The sequence below is a fragment of the Sciurus carolinensis genome, chromosome 8 (genome assembly GCF_902686445.1).
Source record: "Sciurus carolinensis chromosome 8, mSciCar1.2, whole genome shotgun sequence".
In the NCBI taxonomy this organism is placed as follows: Eukaryota; Metazoa; Chordata; class Mammalia; order Rodentia; family Sciuridae; genus Sciurus; species Sciurus carolinensis.
The window spans coordinates 51,333,550-51,359,582 of NC_062220.1; the positions used below are offsets into that span (position 1 = coordinate 51,333,550).

At 37.7% G+C, this 26,033-nt stretch overlaps 1 protein-coding gene and 1 pseudogene across 4 annotated transcripts in view; one reads left to right on the plus strand and one right to left on the minus strand.

Annotated features, from left to right (window-relative positions):
* Cdk14 (cyclin dependent kinase 14) overlaps positions 1–26,033 on the minus strand; it is a 549,244-nt gene that overhangs the window by 416,004 nt on the left and 107,207 nt on the right. Inside the window, exon 1 of one of the 4 annotated variants that reach the window (XM_047560805.1) lies at positions 12,853–12,956. The exons of the other annotated variants lie outside the window; for them this stretch is intronic. The gene's annotated coding sequence lies outside the window, so the exon portion shown is untranslated. Of the gene's footprint in view, positions 1–12,852; positions 12,957–26,033 lie in introns of those variants that run through there. 4 annotated transcript variants of the gene reach the window in all.
* Positions 20,341–21,327, plus strand: LOC124990457 (RWD domain-containing protein 1-like; annotated as a pseudogene).

A 26,033-nucleotide genomic window follows, 5' to 3' on the forward strand; every position in this document is an offset into this window, starting at 1 on the left:
TTGTTACATGGCAAATGGGAGATTAAGTGGATGGGCCTGACATAACCAGTGAGTCCTTTAAAATCAGACCATTTTCTCCAATTAAAGGCGGAAGAGAATGTGAGAGAGATGTGATCTGGCTAGCCTGAAGAAAAACGAAAGTTCATGCTATAAACCAAACTGCCTGCAGGGACCACATGGCAATCTGGTGTCTGCCTAAGACCTAGAAGGAAAATGGGGACCATTATCTTGAATGCACAAGAAAATGAATTCTTCTAACAACTAGTGATCTTATAAAAGGATCCTGAGTCCGAGATGAGAACCACCACCCAATTTAAGCCCAAGATCTTGGGACAAGAAACAGCCACAGCTTGTCCAGACTTTTGAGCTAGGGAAGCTGTGAGATAATAAACCAGTGTATTGTGGTACTTTGTTACACAGCAATAGAAAACTAATAGACTCATTTTGTGGAAATGGCTTGAAGCACATTGACATTTGAATAATGTTCTAAAGGAACACAACTGCAGATACCACTTTCCAAATTCGTATACGACATCAGATCCAGGAGAAAATAAGTGATGATTCTCACGACTACTGTCAATATATGACCATATACTGAGAGTCTGTGGCATCATATAACTCCATCAATACTATAAAGCTCATGAACAAATTTACCACATAATTAAGTTTATATACAATTTATGCTGGTCCACACTTCAGTTGAGTTTATGTGAATAACACTGGTATCAGCACCTGTTTTGTTCATGCATCTTCATCCAGGAAAGTAATCTATACTTGAATTTTCCACATTAGGGCAAAGTAACTTCTGGAAAAGATTCAAGTTTCCAATATTTTGAATGAACTACTTAAACGTGATCTAGCCCTCTCTATTAACTGCAAACACAACAGGCCCTTCTTAAAGATCTGGGGAGTCAGTCTTGTTGACATCCAAGCTTGTTGGGCAATTCACCCCTGTAAACCCTAGATAGAGGAAGGAGAGGTTTGACTTAGAGAAGAACTCAGGTGAGGTAAAGTAAGAACAGTGCTCATTCCTCCCCAAAAGTTGCGATTTCTGGCAACTCTTAGATTAAAACTACTGGAAGTGCATGAAGAGAAGGGTGAGCAGCCTGGATCCAGCATGAAAGAGGACCCTGGAGGACAGATTACACACTGGTGCTACCCCCTCAGTGCCCTTGGCTTAATGTGAATACTTCTATGAACCTGTCAGCAACTTAAACAAATTCTTCCCCTCCAGAAACAAAATTTCCTTCCACAACAAAATGCTTATAGTCAGTGTACAAGAAAGTCTTGGTTAAAGATAAAACATCCTATATTATGAAAATTCAGGAAGAGAAGCACATATGTCAAATTGGAAAAACATCAGAGGGTCCCCTAGGCCTTAAAAAGGCGATTTTTTTCAGCTGACAAATACTAACCCTCTTATTCATTACTAAATTTCATGCCCAACCCAGATTTGGGCCTGTGTTCCAATTTTCCACTAAGGAAAAGAAGGGATCCTTCCAAGGTAATGGCTTCCAGTTCACAGGACAGGGAGCAAATGCAGTTGGGAAGCATCCATCTGTTATCAGAAAACCAGGATCCTTTCAGAAATGTCAGGGGGAATCCTAGCAGGACAGAGGAGTATGTCTGAAGGGGCACCCACTGACCAAAGTGTTACAGTTTATTTGAGGATCAAAAGAAAAAAAAAAATGGCTCAATGGAATAAGTTACTCTAAGACCATGAGTTCATTGTGATTTCAAAAGAGAAAAGAAAAGTTACTACAAAGAGCAAATGGCAGTTATAATATGAAAAAAAGGGTGAACATAACAGGATATGGTGGGCTTTACCACAGAGAATGGTGTATAGTTAAGTAGTGCTAGACAAAGTAGGAACTGTATCAAGAATAGGAATAGGCATGTGGGCAAGGGCTGAACAGAAGGGGTGCAGAAAGAACAAGCCCATATGCTCCAGTGATAAAGACTGGTCAACCAACAGAACTACATGCTAAAGGGTAGGAAATGTTCCCTCAGCAACATTTTTAAAAAGTATACATCTGGTGGAGATTGCAGAGAAAACTTAAAGGATACCAACGCAGGAGCCACTTTTTAAAAAATATGTTAACTTTTAATAATATATGTGAAATTTAACCCTGAAAAAGGAAACTAAGCTGGAATGCCAACTCAAATCTGAATCACTAATTTGGAAAAAGCAACCAAAATCCCAATCGTCCACAACTCAGATCCTATAAGCTGGGCTGTTCTGAGAAGGCGCTGTTTTTACCTGTGACTCAAAATCTCAAGAATTTTTTTTTTTTTTTAAGTATTACTGAACTCTGGAAGGAATCTAAATGAGTCGATCTAAAATCCCAGGAAGGTACAAAAGGAATACAGAAATAATGAAATCAATTCAACCCATGTTATTGGTGCTTTAAAATAGGGGAAGTGTTAAATGTAGTGATATAATTTGCAGTAATCATATTTGTTCATGTTTTGTTTAAAGTATCTGAAATATATTCAAATAATCAGTAACACTAAATTAGTATGTGAAATTAAAGGGATTTACTTAAGTCTATAACCAATGCTTAAATACAGAGACAGAAACTGGTGATCAAAATTACTTTTATTAGCTACGTATATTTTTAAGGCAATGGGTACTTGGCCAAGAACAAGACCTCAAGTGATAGCCAGCCAGACACAAGAGACCCTGGATGTTCCACATACACTCACTGTCCTTTACACATGCCTTGTCAGTGGACTCAGCCTGAAAAGCCTTCCACCCACACCAAGCCACAACTTGTCTCAAAAATGACTTTACCCAGGAGCCCTTGCTGATTTCATCCTACCTACTCAAACCAACGCTTCATTCTACTCGGTGACTATATGCATTTAGTCTGCTCCAATATTTTGCATACCTTAAATTGTAATTATTCCCTTTAACAATAATCTCAACAACCTGATTTTCTCTTCCACGGGGAATGACTGTGTCTTATATTCAATTTATAGCTCCCAAGAGCACCATTCCTTCAAGTCTTTTTCAAAAGTCTGGTAAAGGTTTGCTGACAAATTCATGGAAAAGGAGTAGCTTCTGTAAGTTAAAAGTTGTTCTCTCAAACTATAGGGTCCAAAGAAAACACCTTTGGTACCTCTTCTGCCCAAGGCCCAACACAGTAAAGAGCTGTCCTCAGCCCCATGTGAAAACAAGACATTCCAATATTAATGGGAATTAAGAATACGTTTTCTATGACTGCATTCTTTCACACTTAACTTATTCCATTTAGAAACTGAGGTGACAAGAATCAATAAGCAGGGATGTCTCATGGTACTTGAAAACACATTAAAAAAGAAAGAAATCATCACGGATGCCAAAATAAACGTTATTTTTTCCAGTAAACTTGATACAACTTAAAATTCCAATCCAGGTGAGCGATGCAACCACACTTGTGGACATTCATCTCAATCAATTCATTTGGTCCACTCACTGTTAACAGAAGTTTGTTCATTTGCTGGTGGACTCTAAACTCAGGAAAAACTGTTAGAAATTCAGAAAGCACTAAAAGCTCCCAAAGTCACAGTTTGACCTAAAATTTTAGCTTAGAGCCATGTAAAACCCAGACAACTGTCTACTGAAAGCACAGCAGTGGATGTGAAAGAGCACAACTTAATTCGGTTAAGGTTAGCATTCATTTTAGAAAGTGAATTCATTCGGGCTGAAAATTGTCCTCTTGAATCAACCATTTTCTGGTGACTGGCATTTTTTTAAGATCAGAGTGTGAGCTCTACTTCTTCACTCCACACTCTTAGTTGAAGGTAGGCACTGGAAAAGAACTGGTTTAAAAGACTCCAAGTTGACTGACAGCAAATATGCACCATACATCAGGGAGTAGCTCCGTCATGATCTTCTGACATCGGTGAAAAGAATATATATCACAGGTCCAACTGTGCTATATATTCAGTTCAAACTGAAGTATGCAAAATCTTGACAACCCCTTAGGTTTGTTTTCTCCCCTTGGTCATTTCCCCATGAGGGAGTGAGTGCTTTCTCCTACTCAAGAATGTCTCTCAGAATCTGCCCCCAAGGAAAAGAATACCATAGTTCCTTTACAAGTTAAGTACTTCAGTCAGAGTCTTGCCTCTCCCAAAGTTTTTTGAACTTAAATGTTATGGAAGAAAAGCTTCCCAACTTGTGAAAGTGATTTCAGCTTCCATCCATCATCAGGGGAGGCAGAAAGGAACAGGGAGAACTCGTAATGCCACTGGAATCACCTATGACAGCTGTCTTCAACTACAACTAGCCTATAGGATCTAAAAGCATGCTGTCCTCTAATTGTGGGGTGTGGTCTTCTGTTTCCCCCTCAATAGTGTGGGGGAGAGGAGCGGGTAGAGATCAAAGTATGAACACAGAGCAAAGACACCCAGTAGGACATGTTATTTATATGTATACGGAGGGGATATATGGAGGACTGTCTTTACTTGCAGCTGTGTTTTATCAGAATCAAGCTTCTGCCCCAGATCACCTACAGATTATCATTTCTTATACATAAGTCAGAACTAAGTCACTTGGAACAAGTCTCTTAAACTCTCTGGGCCTCAGTCTTCCCATCTGTTAAATGGTACAGCTGAAGCAAACAGTTTTTTTGATCCTTCACATCTCTAATGTTCGACCGTGAACTATGGGTGGCAGTTTACAGCGGACAAATGACTTAAAAGATAACTAGATAAGACAAGGCACATAAATTCAGGTTTTTTGCTTCCTTTTATGTAGCACTTTCCCTTAGGATTTCAGGGTTTAGGAAGGATGGAGATAATGCTTAGGAAGGATGGAGATGCTCTCTTGATGTTTCCAGTCTTCTCTAATTTTTCTTAACTATGAAATTCTGGCATTTTTTCTCAGTGGCAGCATCCAGGGCATTTGGGCTGAGGAGGTACTGTGTGAAGCATGGTCTATGTTTCTAGGACATGTTGTAGGATGTTGGCAGCCCTGGTGCTATCAAATGCTAGTCCTGCCCCTATGTCACTGTATCCAATGCAATGAAAACAGCCCTCACTGCAAGCTATATCCTTTTCAGAATATACCTCATGATCTGTCATTTAAATATGCTACTGTCATATATTTTCATATTAGCTCCTGTGGAATTTAATATGTTTTGTTTATTTTGTTGGAGTGGCAGGAGGTCCATCTTGGTTTCATACTCTTTCTCGTGTGTTAATTTTATTTCCATGACCCAACTGTAAACACCTTGAGCACACAAAACATAATTTCCATTTCTTTAGTGTCCCCAAAGCACTAAAGACTGGCCATGAAATGGGTGTTCTGTTAATATTTACTCAATGAAGGGTTATTCTCCTAATTATACATCTTCCCCTTTAGCTAAAAATAGCCCCTTGGAAATTTAGTCCTAAGAAACACTTTAAAATGAGGCAACTTCCAAGTTGAGATCTTTTCCAGTCAGTGAAACCAGCTATTTCCACTCACCAGGATTCAATGTCTAATAATGTGGTTTCATTTTAAAATGCTTATTTCTCTATTGACTGATTTCTTTGGGGTCTGATCTAATTTCATTTGACTCCTGAATTCATCAACTAATGGACATGGTTGAATGGAGAACTCTTGAGGACACTGTATTCTTTTATGCTGCTTCAATGACTGTAGTTTTGTTACAACCCTTACTGGGCTTCAGTGCTTACCATCAACAGACTGGATAACTATTTCACTAACTGTATTATAAAATATTTAGATGGTCTTCCTAGCAGCTTAAGCTTTGATAAATGTTGCTAAAATAATTTTACTGAGCTGCTTTACCTTTTGCTATAATTATATACTTGAGGTTAGATATATGAAATATAGTTTTAAACACTTATAGGTTCATATACAGATGCACTTATTTACTGTCCTTTAGGCTCTTCATTTTATCCAAATCATAATGACACATTTAACATAAGGTTTAGTGAACGTTCACAGGAAGGGTAGAAGTACTACCCCTGTTATTAACTGAGGCCTATACAGATTTTCGGCACATTGTTATCTTTGGGGATCAGAATTTCATCTGGGGTATTCTCTGATACCTTGCTGCTCACAGACCAGCAGCACTGGCATCCTACATGTGAAGCCCACCACAGTCCTACTGGGCTGGAATCTGGATTTTTAACTAAATCTCCATTTGACATGTGCACACATTAAAGCTCAAGACATGGTACTCTAAATCATGTTAGGATACATTCTGCTGTCATGGTTAAATAAAAGATAAATATTGCAAGAGAAGTCAACCCCTTCAGAGACCAAATCTTTTTCGGTTTGCAGATACAACAAGAGTGATAATCACGTCACTGTTCATTGGGTGACATTTTTTTTTTGCCCAAACCTCTAAAAAATATCATGGTAAATTCAGATAAGTCTTTTTTAAATTTGTTCCAATTAGTTATACATAACAGTAGAATGCATTTTGATACAACATACGTAATTAGAAGATAACTTCTCATTCATATGGTTGTACATAGAGCTACACAGGTCATGTAATCATAGATGTACATAGGGTGATAATGTCTGATTCAGATAAGTCTTTAATACAATTCTGAACTCTGAAATGTTTTCTGACAATATTACATAATATAGATATGAATACAAATAGCAATAGGGTTAGAGTGAGCAAGGAGTAAAGAAAGAATACACATGGAGCATAAGGGCATATGGAATATCACTTCCTACCTAGAAATGTATGGATTACATGTATGTATTTATAATACATGAGCGCTATTTTTGCCATTGGTAATTATATATTTTTTAAAAGGTCATGAAATTCTTCTAAGGAAAACAACCCAAAACTGTGCTTCACTTTTTATTTATCAGGGTTTATCTGGTTGCTTTGGGGGGGAAAAAAATAAAAGGAAATCACTCTGGAACTACAAAAATACATTTTAAGGAACTTACATTTTTAAGAGTACCATATATCCTAAAACGAGTCTCCCTTAGGGAAAAAAATTTAAAAGCCCTCCAGATTGGACAGAGCACATGAACTCTCACACTAACTCCATGGAAGCTGGATGAGACATCTTTCAGACACTGTTTCCACCAAAAACTTATTAAATATTCCAAGAGGTTAAGACAGAAAGAAGGTGGTATGTAAATTTTCTAACTCTCACTTGATATGCACAATTATATGCTGACTAATCCACTGTGTATGGGGTGGGAACGAGGATGTAGCATTTATATCCTATGGGCCAGATCAGTATCCAATGTTGGGAGGCGAACTACAAGAATTAACATGACTACATTCCCACCACATTTATAGGGTGAGATGTGAATTTATACTCAGAGCAAAGGACAGACTTTGTCCTGAGATTCCACAAAGCAAAAGCCTATGCCAACCTACAAAATTCCCACAGCTACAGCAGAGAAATGGAATACCCACCCTCAACAAAACAGAAGAATTAAGCTACACAAGAGGCTCACATTGCATGGCTAATTAGTTTCTTCATCAAGACACTATTCCATTAAAGCTCTTATTCTAGCAAAGAGTCTGTTCTTGCTCATAAGAACTTCCCCACCTCATAAAATTTACAGGTTTAAATATAGCTCTTCTCGTTATTAAGTTTTGTCTTTGGCCCTATCTGAGAAGAGAAGATCAGAGTGTATTTTCAAAAAATACTGCATGACACAGAAGTGTAAAATAACCTGGCAAGGGAAACTGACCAATGTTCTCTACAGTGACTGGAAAACTAAGAATGTCAGAATTACTCACAACTAATAATCAGAACAGGCTGAACTTAAATTCAATAGCATGGGACAAGACAGCTTCTAACTGTACACACAAGCTTACTTTTTCAGGTATTTTAAAACATCATAAGGACTGCAGAAGCTGTCATTTGTCTCAAGGGCTGTGCAAAGGACAGTCTCAGGCACCACGTGAATCCTGTTTTGTTTCACTTCTGAGTTCTACTGAACTGCCCCTACCTTGTTTGTACTAAACCAGGTCAGTTCTTCCTTCATCTTTCTACCTTTCAAATATCTGTAGCTTGCTCTTCTGTCCCCGATGCATGATAAGGCATCCAGAAAGTGCAACAACATTAAAAAATGAAAATCAAAAATAATATACTACTGGAGGCATGACTATCCATTAGGACCTAGATTCTTTTCCCCTGGTAACCATATGAACAGCATTTAAAAATAAAGATTATAAATATTTTTAAATTTCTTCCCTGAAGGAGAAATAAAACTGTGTACTATCATCTTACTCTGAAACAGATGGCTATATAAAAAAATACAATTTATGTCTCTTCACCTATGCTAACCATATTTTTAATAAAATTTAAATGTATTTTAGTTCCTGGATAACAATTTAGCGACTCGTGCAAGAGTGATGTTATAAAGTTTAAAAGTTTGAAATAAAGCTAGATGTAAACCTAACCAAAGAATTCAGGAATATATAGGGCATCACTCAATACAGGATTGACTTTTGAAGCTCTTAACATTTTCAGAGAATCATATATGGGTCACTAACCACACAGAGCTTATGAAGAGAGACACAGGGAACAATGAGTCTTTGAAAAAAAAAAATGGAAGTATCTTTCAATGTAGCTTTAACAATTGGTCCATCTATTGTGAAGAGCTAAAATTTCAGCAAAAATATATTTGACAGCAATCCATTAATAATAAAGTCCTAACTGATTTCATGAAGACTGGTTCTGTAAACCTTTCCTACAACTGAAAAAAGTCAATAGTGACTTCTAACTGAGATGTCCAAGGTGAATAGAGAAGAGCAGCTGGATGCACATACCCTGCTGCTTGTCTGCCACCTGAAACAAACCCCAGTGCTTCCAGAAGCATTTTACTGTCAACTTTGTATTTTTAGCAAGATCTCTTTTAGCTGAGGAACAAGCTGGTGGGGCAAACATGTTATCAACTGGGTAGAAAAGTCTATTGAACACATACCATTGCCTGCCAGATGATAAATAGCAACCTGGAACATTCTGTTACAACCTCCTTTTATCCACTCAAACCCATAATGTTAAGGGACAATTGCATATGCTCTATAATCGAAAAAACTGGTCAAGATATAATGCAGTTGATAAAAGAGATGGACACTGAGCACTTCTAGATGAGATGACAATGATGATGGTGGTGGCTAACTTTTAAGCTCTTATTATATAATGGGTTTCTGTGAAAACAGCTTTAAAAATAGTTTCTCAATCGCTACAACCCCATGAGGGGTTTATATCATTATCTCAACTTTATAGGTAATTAAATTGAGGCACATATGAATTAAGTAATGTATCTAAGCCCACACAGAGAGCAAACAAAGGAGGTGAGATTTATTGCAGGACTCAGACTATAAAGCCCAAGCTCTTGACCACTGCGTTGGCTCCTGAGACTTATGTTCTGAGAGAAATAAATAAAGGAAGGACCTGACCTACAATACATCTCTCCATTCTTGCTTATCCCTCTTGATGCAAAAGAAAAGCACTTTTGAAGATGCCCAAAATAACTTGTTTGTGGTTTAAGGTTTTCTGGCCTATCCTTCCATTCTCCCTGCAGATCTACCATCCAACTAAACATGCGTTTGATTAATCTAATTATGAATTAGCCTCATATTAAAAAGTCAGGTCATGATAGAAATCAGTAAGGCTCGTTAAGAAAAACTGGGCTAATTGGAAAAGATGGGATGACTCAGTTATTACATATTAACATGTTGGATCTTCCTCCTCTATGTTTGGGCCGACTGGACTTGGAATTAAATGCATAGAGACACATAAACTTATGACTGACCCAACCTAGGAACTGTCAGAACAGTTCAGTTGATAAAAAGGGTATCTTTAGGGCCTGACCTCAGCTTTCAAAAAAGGATAACCTAGCAGATAAACCATCTGGATTTAAGAAAAGCAGTATGGAGAAGAAATTTAAGAAAGAGAAAAAACAATGTTGATGAAGGTCAGCTTACCTCATCCAAATTGCTTAATGTGGCACCAAGCCTATACTCATTCTCTCTGTCTAATTCAGACAGAGTGTTGAGTGTTCACTGAAAACAGGAGTGGAAAGCGAAAGACAGCCTGGAGACGGAGTAAGGTTTCCATCAGTCTGAGCTTATGGAGTTAAAATGAGTAAGGGATGAGAAGCACAGTGGGTGTAATCTGAATGTTAATGATGACAAAGGTCACAGTCCAGCTTCCCACTGAGGACTTCAGCAAACTGTTGCTATCAGCAAAGAATGGATGTGAAAATTTCAGCAGCCCAGTTATCATGCTCAATCAGCAGGACATATAAAGAATCTAAATACACCAATAGATCTTTCCCTCTGCATTTCTATTTTTAATTCCTTGCCCCTCCCCATAGGCTACAATTTTTAGTATCTCTAAATTATTTACTAAGCTGTCCATATGTGAACTTAATTTAGTGACATCATGAAACTCAACACATACACTGAAAAGGGATGAAATTCTGACATGTGCTATAACACAGATGAATCCTGAAAACGTGCTAAGTGAAATAAGCCAGATACCAAAGGCCAAATACCATATGATTCTATTTGATGTAACAGGAGGTTATAGAACAGACAGACTCACAGACATGGAAAGCAGAAGAAAGACTACCAGGGAACATGGGTAGGGGTGGAGAAAATAGTGAATTATTTAATGATTGCAGTTTCTGTTTAGGATAATGAAAAAGTACTAGAAACACATAATGGCAATGACTGCAAAACAGTGAATGTACTTCATGCACTGAATTGTAAACTAAAAAAATGGGTAAAATGCTAAATATTGTGTATGTGTATTTTAAACACAATTGTAAAAATCAAAGCGTGCAGTATCTCATTCACAACTACCAAAATGGAAACACATACACATGCACAAAACTTGCCACAGAGTTTCTCACTGAAATATTTTAAAAATGAATAGATTTTAAGTTCCTTGAGGACAGGGACGAAATCTGTAAAATTCTTCACTAGGACACAGTAAATTCTCAATGAATGTTTAATAAGTAAATGTTTAAAAGAAAGTAGAGGAAAGGTTCTCCTAAGTAGGAAATAGAATATTTTAAAAGCATTAAATTTACTATCCATGAGCAAGTATTCTGGAACACATTCCAGGGAAAATGCCAATACTCTGTATCTAAGCTCCATGATCTTTATCTGGGGTTTCCTCACAGCATGTCTTACCATGTCTTCATACAGTAGGGAGTTACTAAATGTTGACATAAAGAGGAGAAAATGTAATGTAAAATCAGTGTCATGTTACTGCTCTACTATTCCCCTTTTTAAAAATTACTTTTTTAGATGTATAATTCCTTCTGTCACGGGATGGAAAAATAAACCTCACAGTTTACACAAAGTGAAGGTAAAAATATAAATAGCTAGAACATATCACTCTGTTTCTTTTTGAAACAGCAAACACAGGACACATTGTCTTCTAAACAGAAAAGTTCTGTCTTTTTTTTTTTTAAGAACAGCTTATAGTTCACCTTTTTTTTTAGAAAATAATAAATGTTTTTTTAAAAAAAGAAAATTTCAACTCTCTTTGGAAGAAAATCCAAATATTCATTCTCAAAAGTCAATGTCTGATCTTTACAGTAAATAGTTGAGTGATAACAGAAGTACATTTAAGACTGCCGCCTCCAAAAAAACATTTTTTATTTATTATGAATCATAACATGTTATCAATATTTCCCTCAGCCTAACAAGTGATCAGATATTTTCTTAAATTTACTTATGACACAAAATTATACAGAAATGGCTTATGGCCAATATGCAAGTTACTGATGATTTTGAAAATATTCACATTTTAAGTGAATCACTAAATTAAGGTATGTATACATAAGCAGACTATTTAAAAAAAAAAATCAAATGCTGACATCCTTAACATTCAGCATCTATACAGTAGATGCATCCACATAAACTCGGTAGGACTATGTAACGTATTAATCTTACTCTGAACAACATTAAAACATGTCCTTCAACTTTGACCCCCTGCCCCTACCACTTCCAAAAACTGTGTGCCAATTCACAAAGGAAAGAGAAATTCAACCTCTGTAGATGTCAAGGCTTACATTTCAATCTCATGATTTTTATCTTCTTATAAGGAGGTAAGCATCATTTTAGAGTAGCCTGTCTGTCTGCTGCCCTGGTTTTCTCGTGCATGCAGGGGCTCTCTATTAGCATCCAAAATGCCAATAGTCCACTATAAGAGCAGTACTTCAAGCAGAACCGCATGAAGGATTATCACTTCTGCACATGAAAGCATACCACCACAGGTGTAATGATGCAAAATACTAGCACTCTGACCTCTGCTCAGCAGCACACACTTAAAGCAGGTGCATTTCTGTGCTCCAGGAAGGAAGGGGGGATAGGATGAGCAGGGAGGAAGACCCAGATTCCTAATATTTTAGAGATATTTATCTCATTCAGATCCAGTCCAGCTAAATTCATGGACATCAGTTTACCCACAGAAAAAAGTGGTCTTCTGTCCTTCACTCACTTGACCCAGAGGGCATTTAGTCAAGCAAAGTCAGGTAAAACAATCTGTAAGATCTTATTAAGCTACATTCAATGGGGCTAGTTTCAGAAGAACTAGGACTCATCTATGGCAAAGAAGCAGTCCTTGAACCTTTTCCTCATCTTATCACTGCTACTGGTGTTTACAAACTACAAGCAATAGCCTCGGGAGCCTCCGGAGACTCTCTCATGAGTAACCTCCTGTCGGATGCCTAATTTAAATACCCCTTTATCAATCTGTGATGGTTTTGGCAGTTAAATAGAAGGGAGTAAGTAAAATGACATGCATAAAATGAATCCTTTTCAAGTTGTAAATGAGTGAGTCAGGATTCAGACTTGCCGAGATGCTCCAAATTAAAACCCTTGCTATCATTTTAAGCATGCTCCGTCTTACCGTTTTGCTGTTGTCTCTCTCAAGCTCGATTCACCTGGAACTCTTTAACATGTCTCTAGCAATGTGTTTGCACCAGGCCAGCCTTATACAGCAACTGAATTCACATCTTTCTGCACTAGCAAGCTGAAATGGTACGGCCGTACTACAACCAAGACAGGGGGAAGCATAAGCACAAAAAAAAAAAAAAGAAAGAAAGAAAGAAAAAAAGCAGAAATCATCCAAGAGAAGCTAATCTCAGTGGAATAACACCAAAAATGGTTTCAGAAGAGGATAAAGGACATGCTAACTTTCAGTATCAATAGCCTTAACAGTTCAATTTTTTCCCCCCAAAATCTAATTTTTTTTTTATCCAAACACGATGGACTTGCCTGTGGAGTTCCCAGGAAGGCAGAGTAACCGGGCTCTGCAGCAGCATTGCAGCCAAAGTAACCGTGCATATGCTGTCCAGGCAATTCACAACACTGGCTCTTCAGAAAGATATTGATTTGCAATGCAGGGCTGCTTCAAAAGAATACAGAATGGGAGCCAAACAGCTAATGGTGATTGCATAGGAGGAAAAACATTTAATCAAGGGGATGCACCTCATCATGCTCAATTCAATTTTTTAAAAGCACTGGAGAAAGCCAATAAGTGTCCTGAGTGACAACCCCATTAAACAATAATCTGAGGTCCTACCGAAGTCAAGTTTAGGTTACCATCACTAATGCTGCAAAAGCTGAAAATATGGTCTAATGTGTCTATGTGCATACATTTGTCATATGCAAATGGGACATAATGAAAACTCTAAAATAACCAAGCACCAAATACACGAGGCTAAGAAAAATACACAGGTGTAACATTTACAGAACCAAAGTGACAAAATACATAGTTATGAGCCTTCAGAATTTTCAATGGATGTAGAGCTCATATCACTCACAAAAATAAAATACCAACACAAACCAAATCTCACAATTCTTAGGCAAATTGTGCCAAGTCATGCCACAAGGTGCTGGGTGGCACAGGAAGGATGCCAAACTACCACTCTTTTAGCGACCCCTACAGGGGAGTGATCGATCTACAGTTCATCCTTGATTAAAGGATTTCCCTGTCGTGGAAAATGGAACTGCAAAAGTTTGTACATTAGATTAAGACACAACAGTGCAAATGACAAATAACCTAAGCAAGAAATTTAAAAAGTCATGCAGGAAATCTGACATCATACATTTTCACTTATTTAAGAAATCAAGGTACAAGAGGAGGTAACTACTCTGTCAATAATGAGTGGTCAATATTCCCATAACTCATGGGACTTGGGTATGTACCAAAGATCAGAAAGCTTGGAGGAAAGCATTTTCCTTTCACATCCTAATTGGTTTAAATGAGTCATCACCCTTTGCCCCTACTTGGAATCCATCTTCACCATCATCACTTTGAACGATGATATTCAACTTTATTTTTCCTGCAACATACAAGTTCATTCAAAAATCTGACAAAAAGTTCTTAAAATATAAATATTATGTATTTCTTTCTTTACCAAAGCCCAGAAAAAAAGCTATCTTCTTAATATCTGAAAACTATTGAATTATATGAACATCATTTCTTCAGAGTAAATTCTTCCCTTCAGCCCACCAAAGGCTTTTTCAGAACCAAGAGAATTTCTTATTTGAGTTGTTTATGATTTAAATCGCATGCTACTATATAAAATCCCCTTGTATTATTGGCATTTTCCCTATTTAAGCCCCTGTAGGGAAAAGCCGTATCAACTGCTTCTTTTTTGTTTTTTTGTTTGTTTGTTTGTTTTTGTTCCCCTGACAGAACATAACACGAGGATGGGCATCTGGCAAACATTAACTAAATATTTTAAATAATTAATGAATTTACTAACTCCAAATTTTAAGGCTAAAGTTTGTTCTTTGGCAATCTCCCCTCCCCTATCATTCAATGTTTCCTGTTAATAAATCCACATTAGAAATGCTACCTAAGTCACTTGGTCTAACTAATTCCCACATCTTTTTTTCCATTGAGTTGACTGATCAGGGCACATGAAGTGTTCATGTTTACTAAGCTATCCTATATAAAAACCAACAAGCTAAACGGAACAAAACTTCTCCTTTATTCTTTCATTTAGTCCTTCAATAAATACATATTGATGTGCCCAGCAATGTGAGCAGACATGTTCTCTGCAAAGAATTCAATGATTAGTGAAAAACAAAGCAAGTATAATAATGCCCTGAAATAAGTGTTTCCAGGACACTTGGTTGGGTACAAATGACCTCCCATGGGTGGCTAAGAGACTTCATGAAGAAGGAAAGCCGAGTCTTCTAGACTGTGCCCAGGAAGGGAAGGGCATTAAGGAACAGCATGAAACTGGAAGCTGTCTGAGGAAATGACAAAGCAGTGCACACAATGCTGGCAGCTATGAAGGCTGAAGCAAAGGTGCTTCAATGCCAGGGCACGTAGGCGCCCAAAAGCCATGCTAAGAAGTTAGGAGCTTTATCCAATAGGAAACATTCACTCGCTCCAAAAAGAAGGCCCTAAAGGAACACAGGCAGAAGAGGGGCTAGATGGGACTTTCATTTTACAATAGGGAAATTGGCAGAGGAAATGGATTGGAAAGGGAAAGAGGGAAGGCCCCTTGGGAAGCTAAAACAATGGTTTAGACAAGACCTTAAACTAAAGCAATGAAATGGGAGGTGGAAAGACAATGAAGTTGATGAGTTACTTAATGAGTGACTGGACATGAGGTCTCATGAAAAGGGAAAATCCAAGTACAACTCTAAATTTCTAGTATAACTAAGTGAAAGGTGGGAGCATAAACTAAAAGAGTGGATATAGTAAAGAACAGCAGCTTGAGGAGGAAAGAAAACTATCATGAATTCAATATTTTACACTGAGTTTTAGATATCTCTGGCAAAAGCAAGTAGATGTGTTGAGTAGGCAGCTGCATAAAAGTCTGGAGCTCAGAAGCAAGATCAAAAGTTTATGTGCCTTAGATTGGGGATTCCTAGAAACAGAGTTTAGCTCGGATTCTCATTCACCAAATATTTTTGAGGACATGCTCTTAATGGAAAGGAATGAGGGCATGGGACAAGGAGGTACAAATCATGGAAGAAACGTGGCTCAGATGAAATGCTTGTACTCAAGTGAGTGCCACTTGAAGCAAGAGAAATAGCTTTTGTAACACTGGCCCAGTCAGCTATTGACTGGGACCAGGAGAGCAAGGCTTCCACAAAGCTAGGGACACAGTAACACAGATGTGTGCAGGGTGCCCACAGCACTAGCCAAACTATGGTTCAGTCACAGCAGACAACCCTTCTGTCCTGCAAAGCTTATCCCTGCCTCAGGCATCTTTATCTTAGCTGTTTGCTCTGCCTAGAATGCTCTTCCCCAGATAACCCCTTGGCTGACTCCTCATTGCTCAGCTGGATCTCAGGACTTTCCTCCTCAGAGTCCCTTCCTGGCTTCCCTCCCTGGTTGCTCTCCCTCCCCAATCACACTGCACTGCCTGATTCACTAATTTGCTTTGTTCATTTGTTATCTTCGTCCTCCATTAGGGTGAGAACTGCTCAAAGGCATGGGGGCTCCTACTCCTTGGTCCTCCTGTATTCCCAGAGTACCTGGAACAGCACACAGTGTTTGTTGCATAAATAAATAGGAGAAGGACTTGGTGACAATATTCAAATTCTGTGATGTGTGTAGAGTGGAAATGGATGGAGAGCTTGAGGAATGAATAAGAAGAAAAAGCTGTGTCAACAAATAACTTTATGGTTGGTCACAAAGCAGAAGTAAAAATAGGGGCTAGAGGGCAAAGCTGCATAAAATTTATCATTATGTTCATGCTATGAAGAATAACTTTATTAGGGGATACTGACATGTATCTGAAATTACACCACAGAAGAACAACAGAGGTTAAAATAAAGTTTCTACTTTCAAAGAGAAGAGACAAAAATAATCTTGCTCTAAAAAAAAAAAAAAAAAAAAAAAAAAAAAACACTTCATTGGGTAGAAGAAAAAGAGTAAATGACAAATAAAAACTGATCCCTTGAAATGTCTGCCTTCACGTGAAAGTTTTTTAAATTCTAAAACATACTATGCACTTCCATGACTTTTTAAATAGGTTATAATGAGTGCAATCTGCAGATTACTTCAATGGACAATGGGGTCAATTATGAACATTAGCGACAGCCTTCCAGATTTAATGGGCAGACACAGGGCTGACTGGCCTCCAGCTCAAAAACCTGACACCTTCCCGGCATTAACCCGCTTCCTTTGTTTATGATTCATTCTCTCTTACCCTTCAGGCTTCCCTACAACCCTAAATGTGCCTCCTGCCCTCACATCATCACACTTCTCTCAATCTTGCCACAAGCTTTTCAACCATCCATCCTTGTATGGGGCAACTAGTAGGCATACTTAGGACAGCATGATTAGAGGATGGGCTGAGCCCATAGGTGGGCTGGAAGAAGAGCCAGAAGCTGTCTCCTGAGAGGAAACTGTCGGCTTCAGGCGGTACCCGAGGCTCTGTGGAACTTCTCGTCTATGCAGACACCCTGGTTTCATGCCAACTACCTGGAGCCATCTCAGACACTGCCAGATAGCTGAACCTCACCTAAGTGGGACCACACAACAGATGGAGCATTAAAAAACTGGAGAAAAAAGTTAACTGAAGAAATGAATATAGAAACACTTTTTGTTTACAATTAAACAAGTAAAAGTAAACACTAGGAAAACTTTTTAAAAATTAAGGGAAGGGGAGGAGAAAAGAGGTTGCTTTTTTTTTTTAATTGTAAACAAATGGGATACATGTTGTTTCTCTGTTTGTACATGGCGTAAAGGGATACCATTTGTGTAATCATAAATTTACATAGGGTAATGTTGTTTGATTCATTCTGTTATTTTTTTCCCTTCCCTCCCACCCCTCCGAAGAGGTTGCTTTGTACATATGAACAAGTCACTTAGTTTATGAATTGATTTCTTTAAATTGTTTAAGTCTAAATGAGGAAAAAAATTTAATTGTTTTGAAAAGTGATAAGGAAAAAATAAAATTTTTCCAAAATAAATTGGTTTTCAAATTATTACCATTCCATATAAGCCATGTCTTTCTACTGTAAGCATTTATAATCAAATCTTCATGTCACTGACAGATTTTTAAGATATTGATGTTACTTTAGTAACTGAATCCTTAACTTTCCAGTAAACCCAAACAATTTCATAACTTAATTCTTAACTACTAATGTCTTTCAGTATACGTAACACTGATATATCTGGAGAAATGTTTACTTAAAATATTTTCTTCAAACACTAAAATTCTGGAGTATAAGTTGAATATTTAAAAGCGATTTATTAACTACAATACCAAAACTAACCATACACGAGTCATCATTCATGTCATTTCATGGAAATTTCAGGATTTTCGTCTTAATATGACACAACTTTGAGTGGTTTCTGGATTCTTAAGGGGGAAAATGGAACCAATTTTATCAATAAATACAGGAGATTCTGTTGCAATCTAATAAACTTGTTCCTGAAAAATCTTTGCACTCTGTTAAATTGCACTCAAAAAAAAAAAACAAGAGAGATTACAGGGAAAATAAGACTGTAGATAGCGTTCTCAAAACCCATGCATCCAGAACATTAATAAAAATAATTCGAACAAACAAATCCACACAGGCCATATATTTTTTCCCCTTTTTAAAAATTTATCAACTGTGTAACCTTTTGTATTTTATACTAATTGACAATTTGCAATTTTATGTATTTGTGAATACAATGCAGAATGATTAAATCAAGCTAATTAGCATTTCATCACCTCAGTTATTTTCTGTGATGAGAGCATTTGAAATTTACTGTTAGCATTTCTGAAATGTATAATGCATGATTATTAGCAATATTCACGATACTGGGCAAAAGATTTTAGAAAAGCAGGAAAACCTGATTCCTCCTGAGACTTTGTACCCTTTGACCATTATCACCCATTCTCTCCTTCCCCAGCCCTGTAAGCACCATTCTACTCTCTGCTTTTGTGAGTTGGACTGCCTTAGATTCCATGTCTGAGTGAGAATGCGTGGTATCTTTCTATGCCTGCTTATTTCACTTAGCATGATGCCCTCCAGTTCCATTCATGTTGGTGTATTCCATCTCTTTTTGGAGACAGAATAGTATTCCATTGTGAAAGGACATCACATTTTCTTTATCCACTTAGGTTGATTCCACAACTTGGTTACTGTTAACAGCACTGCACGAACATGAGAACGCAGGCATCTCTTCAACAAACTGGTTTCAAATCTTTTGGGTAAATACCCAGAAGAGGGATTGCCAGATCTGTATCTTCATCCCTGAATTGCCTACAGTGCTGATATAGGTCTTGTATATGATAGATGCTCCATAAATGTGTCTTGGCTACAGATAAATCCTGCACCTGTCACTGTGATCAGCAGAAAATATGTCCAGATGAAAAAAGTTTGGTTATCAATTTTATGTAGGTTGGAAATTAGAGTCCAAAGACAGAGCTACTGAAGAGGGACTTTAGACTGTTGTGGCTATCAAGAAGCAGCATGTACGGTAAGAATCATAGCTCTAATAACAGAAGCAGGTTGAAGCAGACGATAATAAAAAAGAAGGCCTTATTTTTGCCTCTCTTTCAAAAACCTCATGTCACTGCACAGTTATGCTTCTACCCAAGATTTCAGATAGAAGAATTTTCCTCCTTCCTTCATGTTGTGTCCTCAACTACCTGAGGTAACAATTTGTCTGCACCTCAGTCTTTTCTTCCCTTGGTTAAATTTCTAATCCTTGTCATGTAAAAAACTTGTATTTGCATTAAAACATTGGTTTTCTACATATCCACCATATATATGGTTTCTACATACACAAAAATTCTATTTATATATTTATTGATTTTTTTATTCAAGTGATATATGAAATGTGAGGGCATTGTTTCCTATTTAAGACCTAGCAGACACACAACTGGAGGAAGTTTAATGTGATGTCACAAGTGTGTGGACAAGAGAGAACTCAGACCTAACAGTGATTTGTTATCCCATTCACTAAAGAACAGTATTGGGAAGTTCAAAATGCTAGCACTACTATGATTTGAGAAGTGGGAGTTAAATCATAAGACTTCAGTGGCAGACAGAAGATCCTCAGGTAGCAGCAAAGAGAAAAGCAAAAGGTACTAAGAAAAGATGTGGATATTTTTCTTGTGCTAGAGTCATGATGCAGTGAGGACTGAGGTTGCAAATCCATGACTATTAAAACGCTCTTTAAGGAACTAAGTCTCTGGGGCTGGGGAGATAGCTCAGTTGGTAGAGTGCTCACCTCACATGCACAAGGCCCTGGGTTCAATTTCCAGCACCACAAAGAAGAAAAAAAAAAAAAAAAAAAAAAAAAAAGGAGGAACTAAGTCTGATTCTTTAAAAACATGCCTCATTTGCTGTTCCTCTGCCCAGCCTGCAGCCAGAGCAGCCATGGTGTCCACTGCAGTGGGCTACCTGGGTGTCAGGGCAATCCATGGCAGCAGCGAGCACCAAAATGACAATGCAGCAAGGAGCAGAGCAGGAGCTGGAGGCTCTTGAGTCTACCCACCCGGATTCCTTCACAGGCAGGAGTGTCTCAGCTATGCCTGTATACCTCCAGTCCCATTCAGGTTCTCTCACCAGCAGTACAACTGTGCTGTGAGGTTGTTAATGGGATGAGTGAAGTTTGAGCATGTCATTCCCTAGCTTGACTGCACACTGATCCAAGCCTCCTAACAACTAGTCTTCCAGAATCATAAATGGATCTCCTGATACCACATTCTCCCTCAGTAGGGCTTTACTTGACAAGATCCTGCTAAGTATTATCAGAAAATCCTCCCAGTTCCACCATTACTATGACATCTGAGACTGGAGAAAATGATGAAACTGTTCAGACTACCCTCAAGTTCACATACAAGAAAAAATATCCAGATGAAGCTCCCCTGTAGGAAATATTCTCCCAGGAAAACCTAGAAGAAATTATGTCTCAGATGTTTTAACATTATTAACATTGCAGGGTGAAGAAATTCTTGGTATGGTGATGATCTTTACTCTGGTAACAGTTACACAAGAAAAAATTAAACGATATGTGGATTTTTTTAGTAGATCAGATGAGAACTGATGAGAGGAAGAAAAGAAACAGAAAGATAAGCTGAAGAAGCACAAAAGCAATTATTCCATTGCACTCCTGTTACAATAAAGAATTTCTTAAATTGGAAGGCCAAGTTTGATGTAGAACTCTTGGAAATCAAAAAGAAAGAGATGAAAAAAGAAGGTCACCAGGAAAAAATTAATTAAGGGGGAAACAGCTATTTGAAACAGATCATAATCTTGACATATCTGATATCCAGTTCTTGTAGGATGCTGGAAATAATGTGGAGGTAGATGAGTCTTTGTTCCAGGAAATAAATGACCTGGAGCCGGTAGATGAGAATGATCTAGACCACAATCCCCTGACCCAGGGAGTGATATGGCCAACTAATGGACTACCCTCATCTGTGGAGAGGCTTGACTGCCACAGCTTCTGTGGCTATGCTAAGAGATTTCAATTCTCCTTTCTTTTTTTCCTAAGAAAAAATATTTTTAGGAGAAATTGTTCTGATCACTTTCATCAATGAATTTAATAAACTAACCTTAAAATAAAAAAAAAAATAAAAACTTTCCTGAGTTTCTGAACTAATTATGAAAAGGAAAAAAAAAAAGACTGTTTCCTAGTGTGGAGCTGTAAGTCAGCTTCATTGCTTTTAGAACTTTATCCCAGATTTCTACAATTTCACTTAGAAAATTAGGAAAATTACAAAAGGAATAAAATCTTTCTAAAAGCAAGTCATACAGAAATAAGTTTTAATTACAACTGACATTTTAGATCTTGAAAAACTATGCCACTGATCTAGTATTTATTTTAAAATATTAAAACAAAAACTACTCATTAAATAATTTGACCACTTTGCCTCACTTTGTATACCTAAGAAATAAAGTAGGAAGCAGAACCATAGAAAGAATGCTAACAATGCTGTACATTCAACAATAAAACTTAGGATCATGAAAGGATAACCATTCAAAGAAAATCACAAGAGAAATTAAAATATGTGCCCCTATGTAATTTAAATCACTTTCCTGTAGCCAATGTTTTAGTATTAGTCCTTTCAAGTTAATACTGGTTAGTCATTCTAAAACCATGTGTACACCCTCAAATAACAGAAGACAAACCAGAGGAGGCCTTTAGTTAAGGAAGCTGCATCACATGTTCATTTAACCAATACAAATTCACTGGTATAAAAGAGAATCAGATTCACTACAAAAATGCATACCTAAAGGAATTCAAAATGCTTCAACATATCTATAATCCTTTTTTTATCCAGTACAATAGTAAAAACAGCAGCATTCAAATGTTGGTTGAATCCTTTTTGTCATTCCTTACAGAATGATTTTAAGTGGATACTAAAATAGAATATATTCCTACTTCCAAAAAGAAGTAGAATGGACTGTTTGGAATGGCTAGCACATCTGTTCTCTTCTAGAGGATGGCTCCTCCCTCAGCACCATCCACTGCAAGACCTAGGGCCAGTCCAAGACCAGAAAGGGATCCAACTTGGGCCAAGGGAAACCTCCCTAGGATGTTTCCAACCAGGATTCAATTGCACCCTATGCCTTCACCTCTGATGTTGATGAAGTGGGGAAAGTGTCAGCTTAGAAGCGCCAGTTTCAGTGTCTCTAGTCATGTACAGGAAGGGCTCAACTGCGATCCTGAAGCCATGGAGTAGTAAGAGTGGAGACAAGGGAAGACACACCAGCATTGGTAACATGGAAGCCCTGGCCCTGAGCTCCTTACACTGCTTCCTGGCTTTGTAACACAGTTATCCAGCCCTGTTTCTATTCTGCCACTCTTATCCCCCGCCACACACTTTAGACACTTCAAATTGATTTTCACTTCCTTGTACCAAGAGTACTAGTACAAATGGAGATACATTCACATAAAGGGTGTGAAGCTACCATGAAGCAGTAATGCCAGAGCAAGAGCTAAATAATTTAACAGATGTTACTTTAAACTCTAAGGGAGACCTAAGGTTGATGTTGACTTACATCATAGTATGGAAGGTTTTAATAGCAGTCAAAGGTTTTACAAGACTGTTTCATATACCCAACTATATATAATAATAATTCTGTAAGTCTGTACTAAATTGAATATCATATGCATTAAAATTGTTATTTATAATTTATAAGGGAAAATGATGGCTATTAATCACCTATCTGCTCCTACAGAAAGCCTGAGTGCTTTGACCAGTTAGTGGAACCAGGCATCCATATCGCTGTGGCAGCTCATACTAAAATTTTAGGCACAATACCTTAGAGGAAACAAACTGACCTGCCTTGCATGTGTCATCTATAAATTGTCTGTAAATATCCATACCAATGAGTAGCTAAGAAGTATCACAGAAACTATGAAAGCAAAATCAGTTTATTTCACCAATCCTGGCCTTTAAATAAAGGCTTCTGGCCATGAAGGAAGGAGAGTTATTAAAAATTAAAGAAGTAATATCAAGAGGATTTTGGAAAAAGCCACAAAAGTACACCAGGGACTTGTGGAGTATGTAAAGAAAGTGCTGAAAAGACATCATAAACTCTCCTTTCTGTTTTTCACTCCTAAATGATTTCTTCGCCTGTTCTATTCATTTTCCAGCCATTTACTGAGCTTTGTATCAGGCACTATAGGGGGTATAAAGATGAATGAGACACAACTGCAGCTCTCAGAGATACTTATACAAATAAACATAATGCAGGAAATAATTCCCATAGAAAAGGTAACAGAAAATACTAGGAGAGCTCAGACTGAGGGAGGCCTTCACATGAGAGATCAAATGAAATTTAGTTTTTCACCTTAGGTAATCAAATTCTCAATAGAAGAGTCACAAAGCACTCAAAAGGTAAAATGTTGGCGGTTGCAGGGAGGGTGCTATATGGCCAAAGACTAGAAATGATCACTCTTAGCACAAAAATTGTTATCTATATCTGGATGTAATTTGATAATTTAACAAAGGGCCTTTGTAATATCACAGGAGCTTGGCCCAGAAGAGAGAAACAAGTTCCGTAACTCAAACCCTCATGAACAATGGTTCTTTTCTCCCCTCTGGTGGAAGATTATTTGGATGAACTCCAAGGCCTCCAAGTGCACTGCCTGCCCATATGGTTCAAAGATGTGTTTCATCCTAGTTGTCCTGGATGCAGACTACCAAACTTGTCTCCCAAATTCCTTAAGGAAAATTTAGCTTTGGGAATTCTTACAACAGCTGGTCCTAAGGAACTTGGAAAGCTTCTTTAGCTCTCTATTCTTCTCCCCAGCACCAATTCTTGTTTAGAAAAATCGAAGTTTCACTTATCAGAACATAAAAGCTAAATCAGTTGACTTTGCTTCATCAATCCTCCCCCAAAGCACCTGATTGCCTCATTAGTCGTTGTTTCTCCTAGTCATTCAAAGAAGATTCAGCTCATATAAAACACAGAGCTGTTTCCTGACTGACCCCATCAAGACCAGTAAGCAAACACTAACTCCAGCACACGCAGGATGGCTGACTTCCAGGAGCAGTGTGGGTCCACCTCGGTTCAGGTATTTCCTGGCACACTTGCCAGGGATATTTAGTTCAGAATTCTAAGGGATAAAACAAGCTTGATAAGAAGACAAGAGACAACATCAGAGATGAAGCCATATAAACAGATGCACTGTAGCACTAGCTTCAACATAAACTCAGAGGCAGAACAGCTGGAGGGAGAAAGTGAGTTCAATGGAACAAATACTGGTTCTCGATCCAGGCCTTGGGCAAGACACCTTACTGACAGGAATAATAACAATGGTGCCTATTCTTAAGAGCCTGGTTGTGAGGCAATCCAACATCCTAGAGCAATGCTTGGAAAAGCAAGAGTGTTAGATAATGGACACTGAGGACTGACCAAGCACTAAGCTTGAGGCACCACAGGATACCCGGTTTCCTGTGGCTTTACTTCAGCGTAAGGTCTGGACTGGTCAGTCTGAGCTGTCAGGCCAGGTTCCAGCCACTCCTTGATTTCAGCAGTTCCTATTGATTCTTCTCCTGTACGGTATTTGTTTCTATGCCATTACACTTACGTTTCACACCATTCCATGAAATTTAAACTACTTTTTTAAGAGCTATAGGGTTACCCCACAGGCTTTCTTGATATTTCATTTGGCTAAAGCTAGGAGGAGGAATTTAAAGTTCAATATTAAGTTTTATGTTTCTCTTTTTCTCTCTCTTCCTCTCCTCCTCCTCCTCCTTTTCCTCTCTTTCTTCTCTCTCTCCTTCCTCCTTTTTTGTAAAATTTCCCACTATAACTACAAAGCTGCAGCTTAAGAACAAATAAAAATTAAAAACCCATAGTTGCATAATGAATCTGCAAAAATAAGGTTTATTGAACAAATTAGAAGGATGACAAGAGAGACTTTACCACCATCATAACACACAAGGGAAATTTACTGAGTAGCAAATGCTAGGAGAAATGATATTTATATTTACCAACAGAACAATCAGCTACATAATACATAATTGACTGCTAGTGCAAACTTTGAACAAGATTAAAAAAAAAAAACTTATCCAGAATCAATTTCGCCAATATCAACCAAATAGCTTTTCAAATAAACAGTTCTAAATTGGCAGGCACCCATTTCCAAAAACTTTGGGGGTGTTTTAAGCTAACTGATGCCAATCAGGAAGAAGAACTCTTGTCTTCTGAGAGCGTACTAAACAAAATGTTCTATCTGATAAAAGAAGGAATAAAATTATGAGACACTGGCTTTCAATACATACACAAATAACTGGATTTCTTATTAAAATCTGGTGAATCATCCATGATGCATAGATCTATGCAGAAGCAGAATCTACCCACATGTGTTAATCCTCAATCAGAAAAACCCACAACTGTTCTGCTTGTCCTCTCACGTACAAAAGCATTTCACCTCTATGTGTGAGTAGCATAAGGTGCTACAACTGAGAGACTGAATTTTAAAAACAGTAAGAAAATTTATAGGTAGAATTCATTATTGTACTATATAATTTAATTAGCTTAAAATTAAAATGAGAATATAAACTTTAGTGAAAAATTATTATTGGTAGAGCACAAGTATATAAGCACAAGTCCTCTTCTCAAAGGTATTCCCCCTGCTCTGAAAATGTAAGC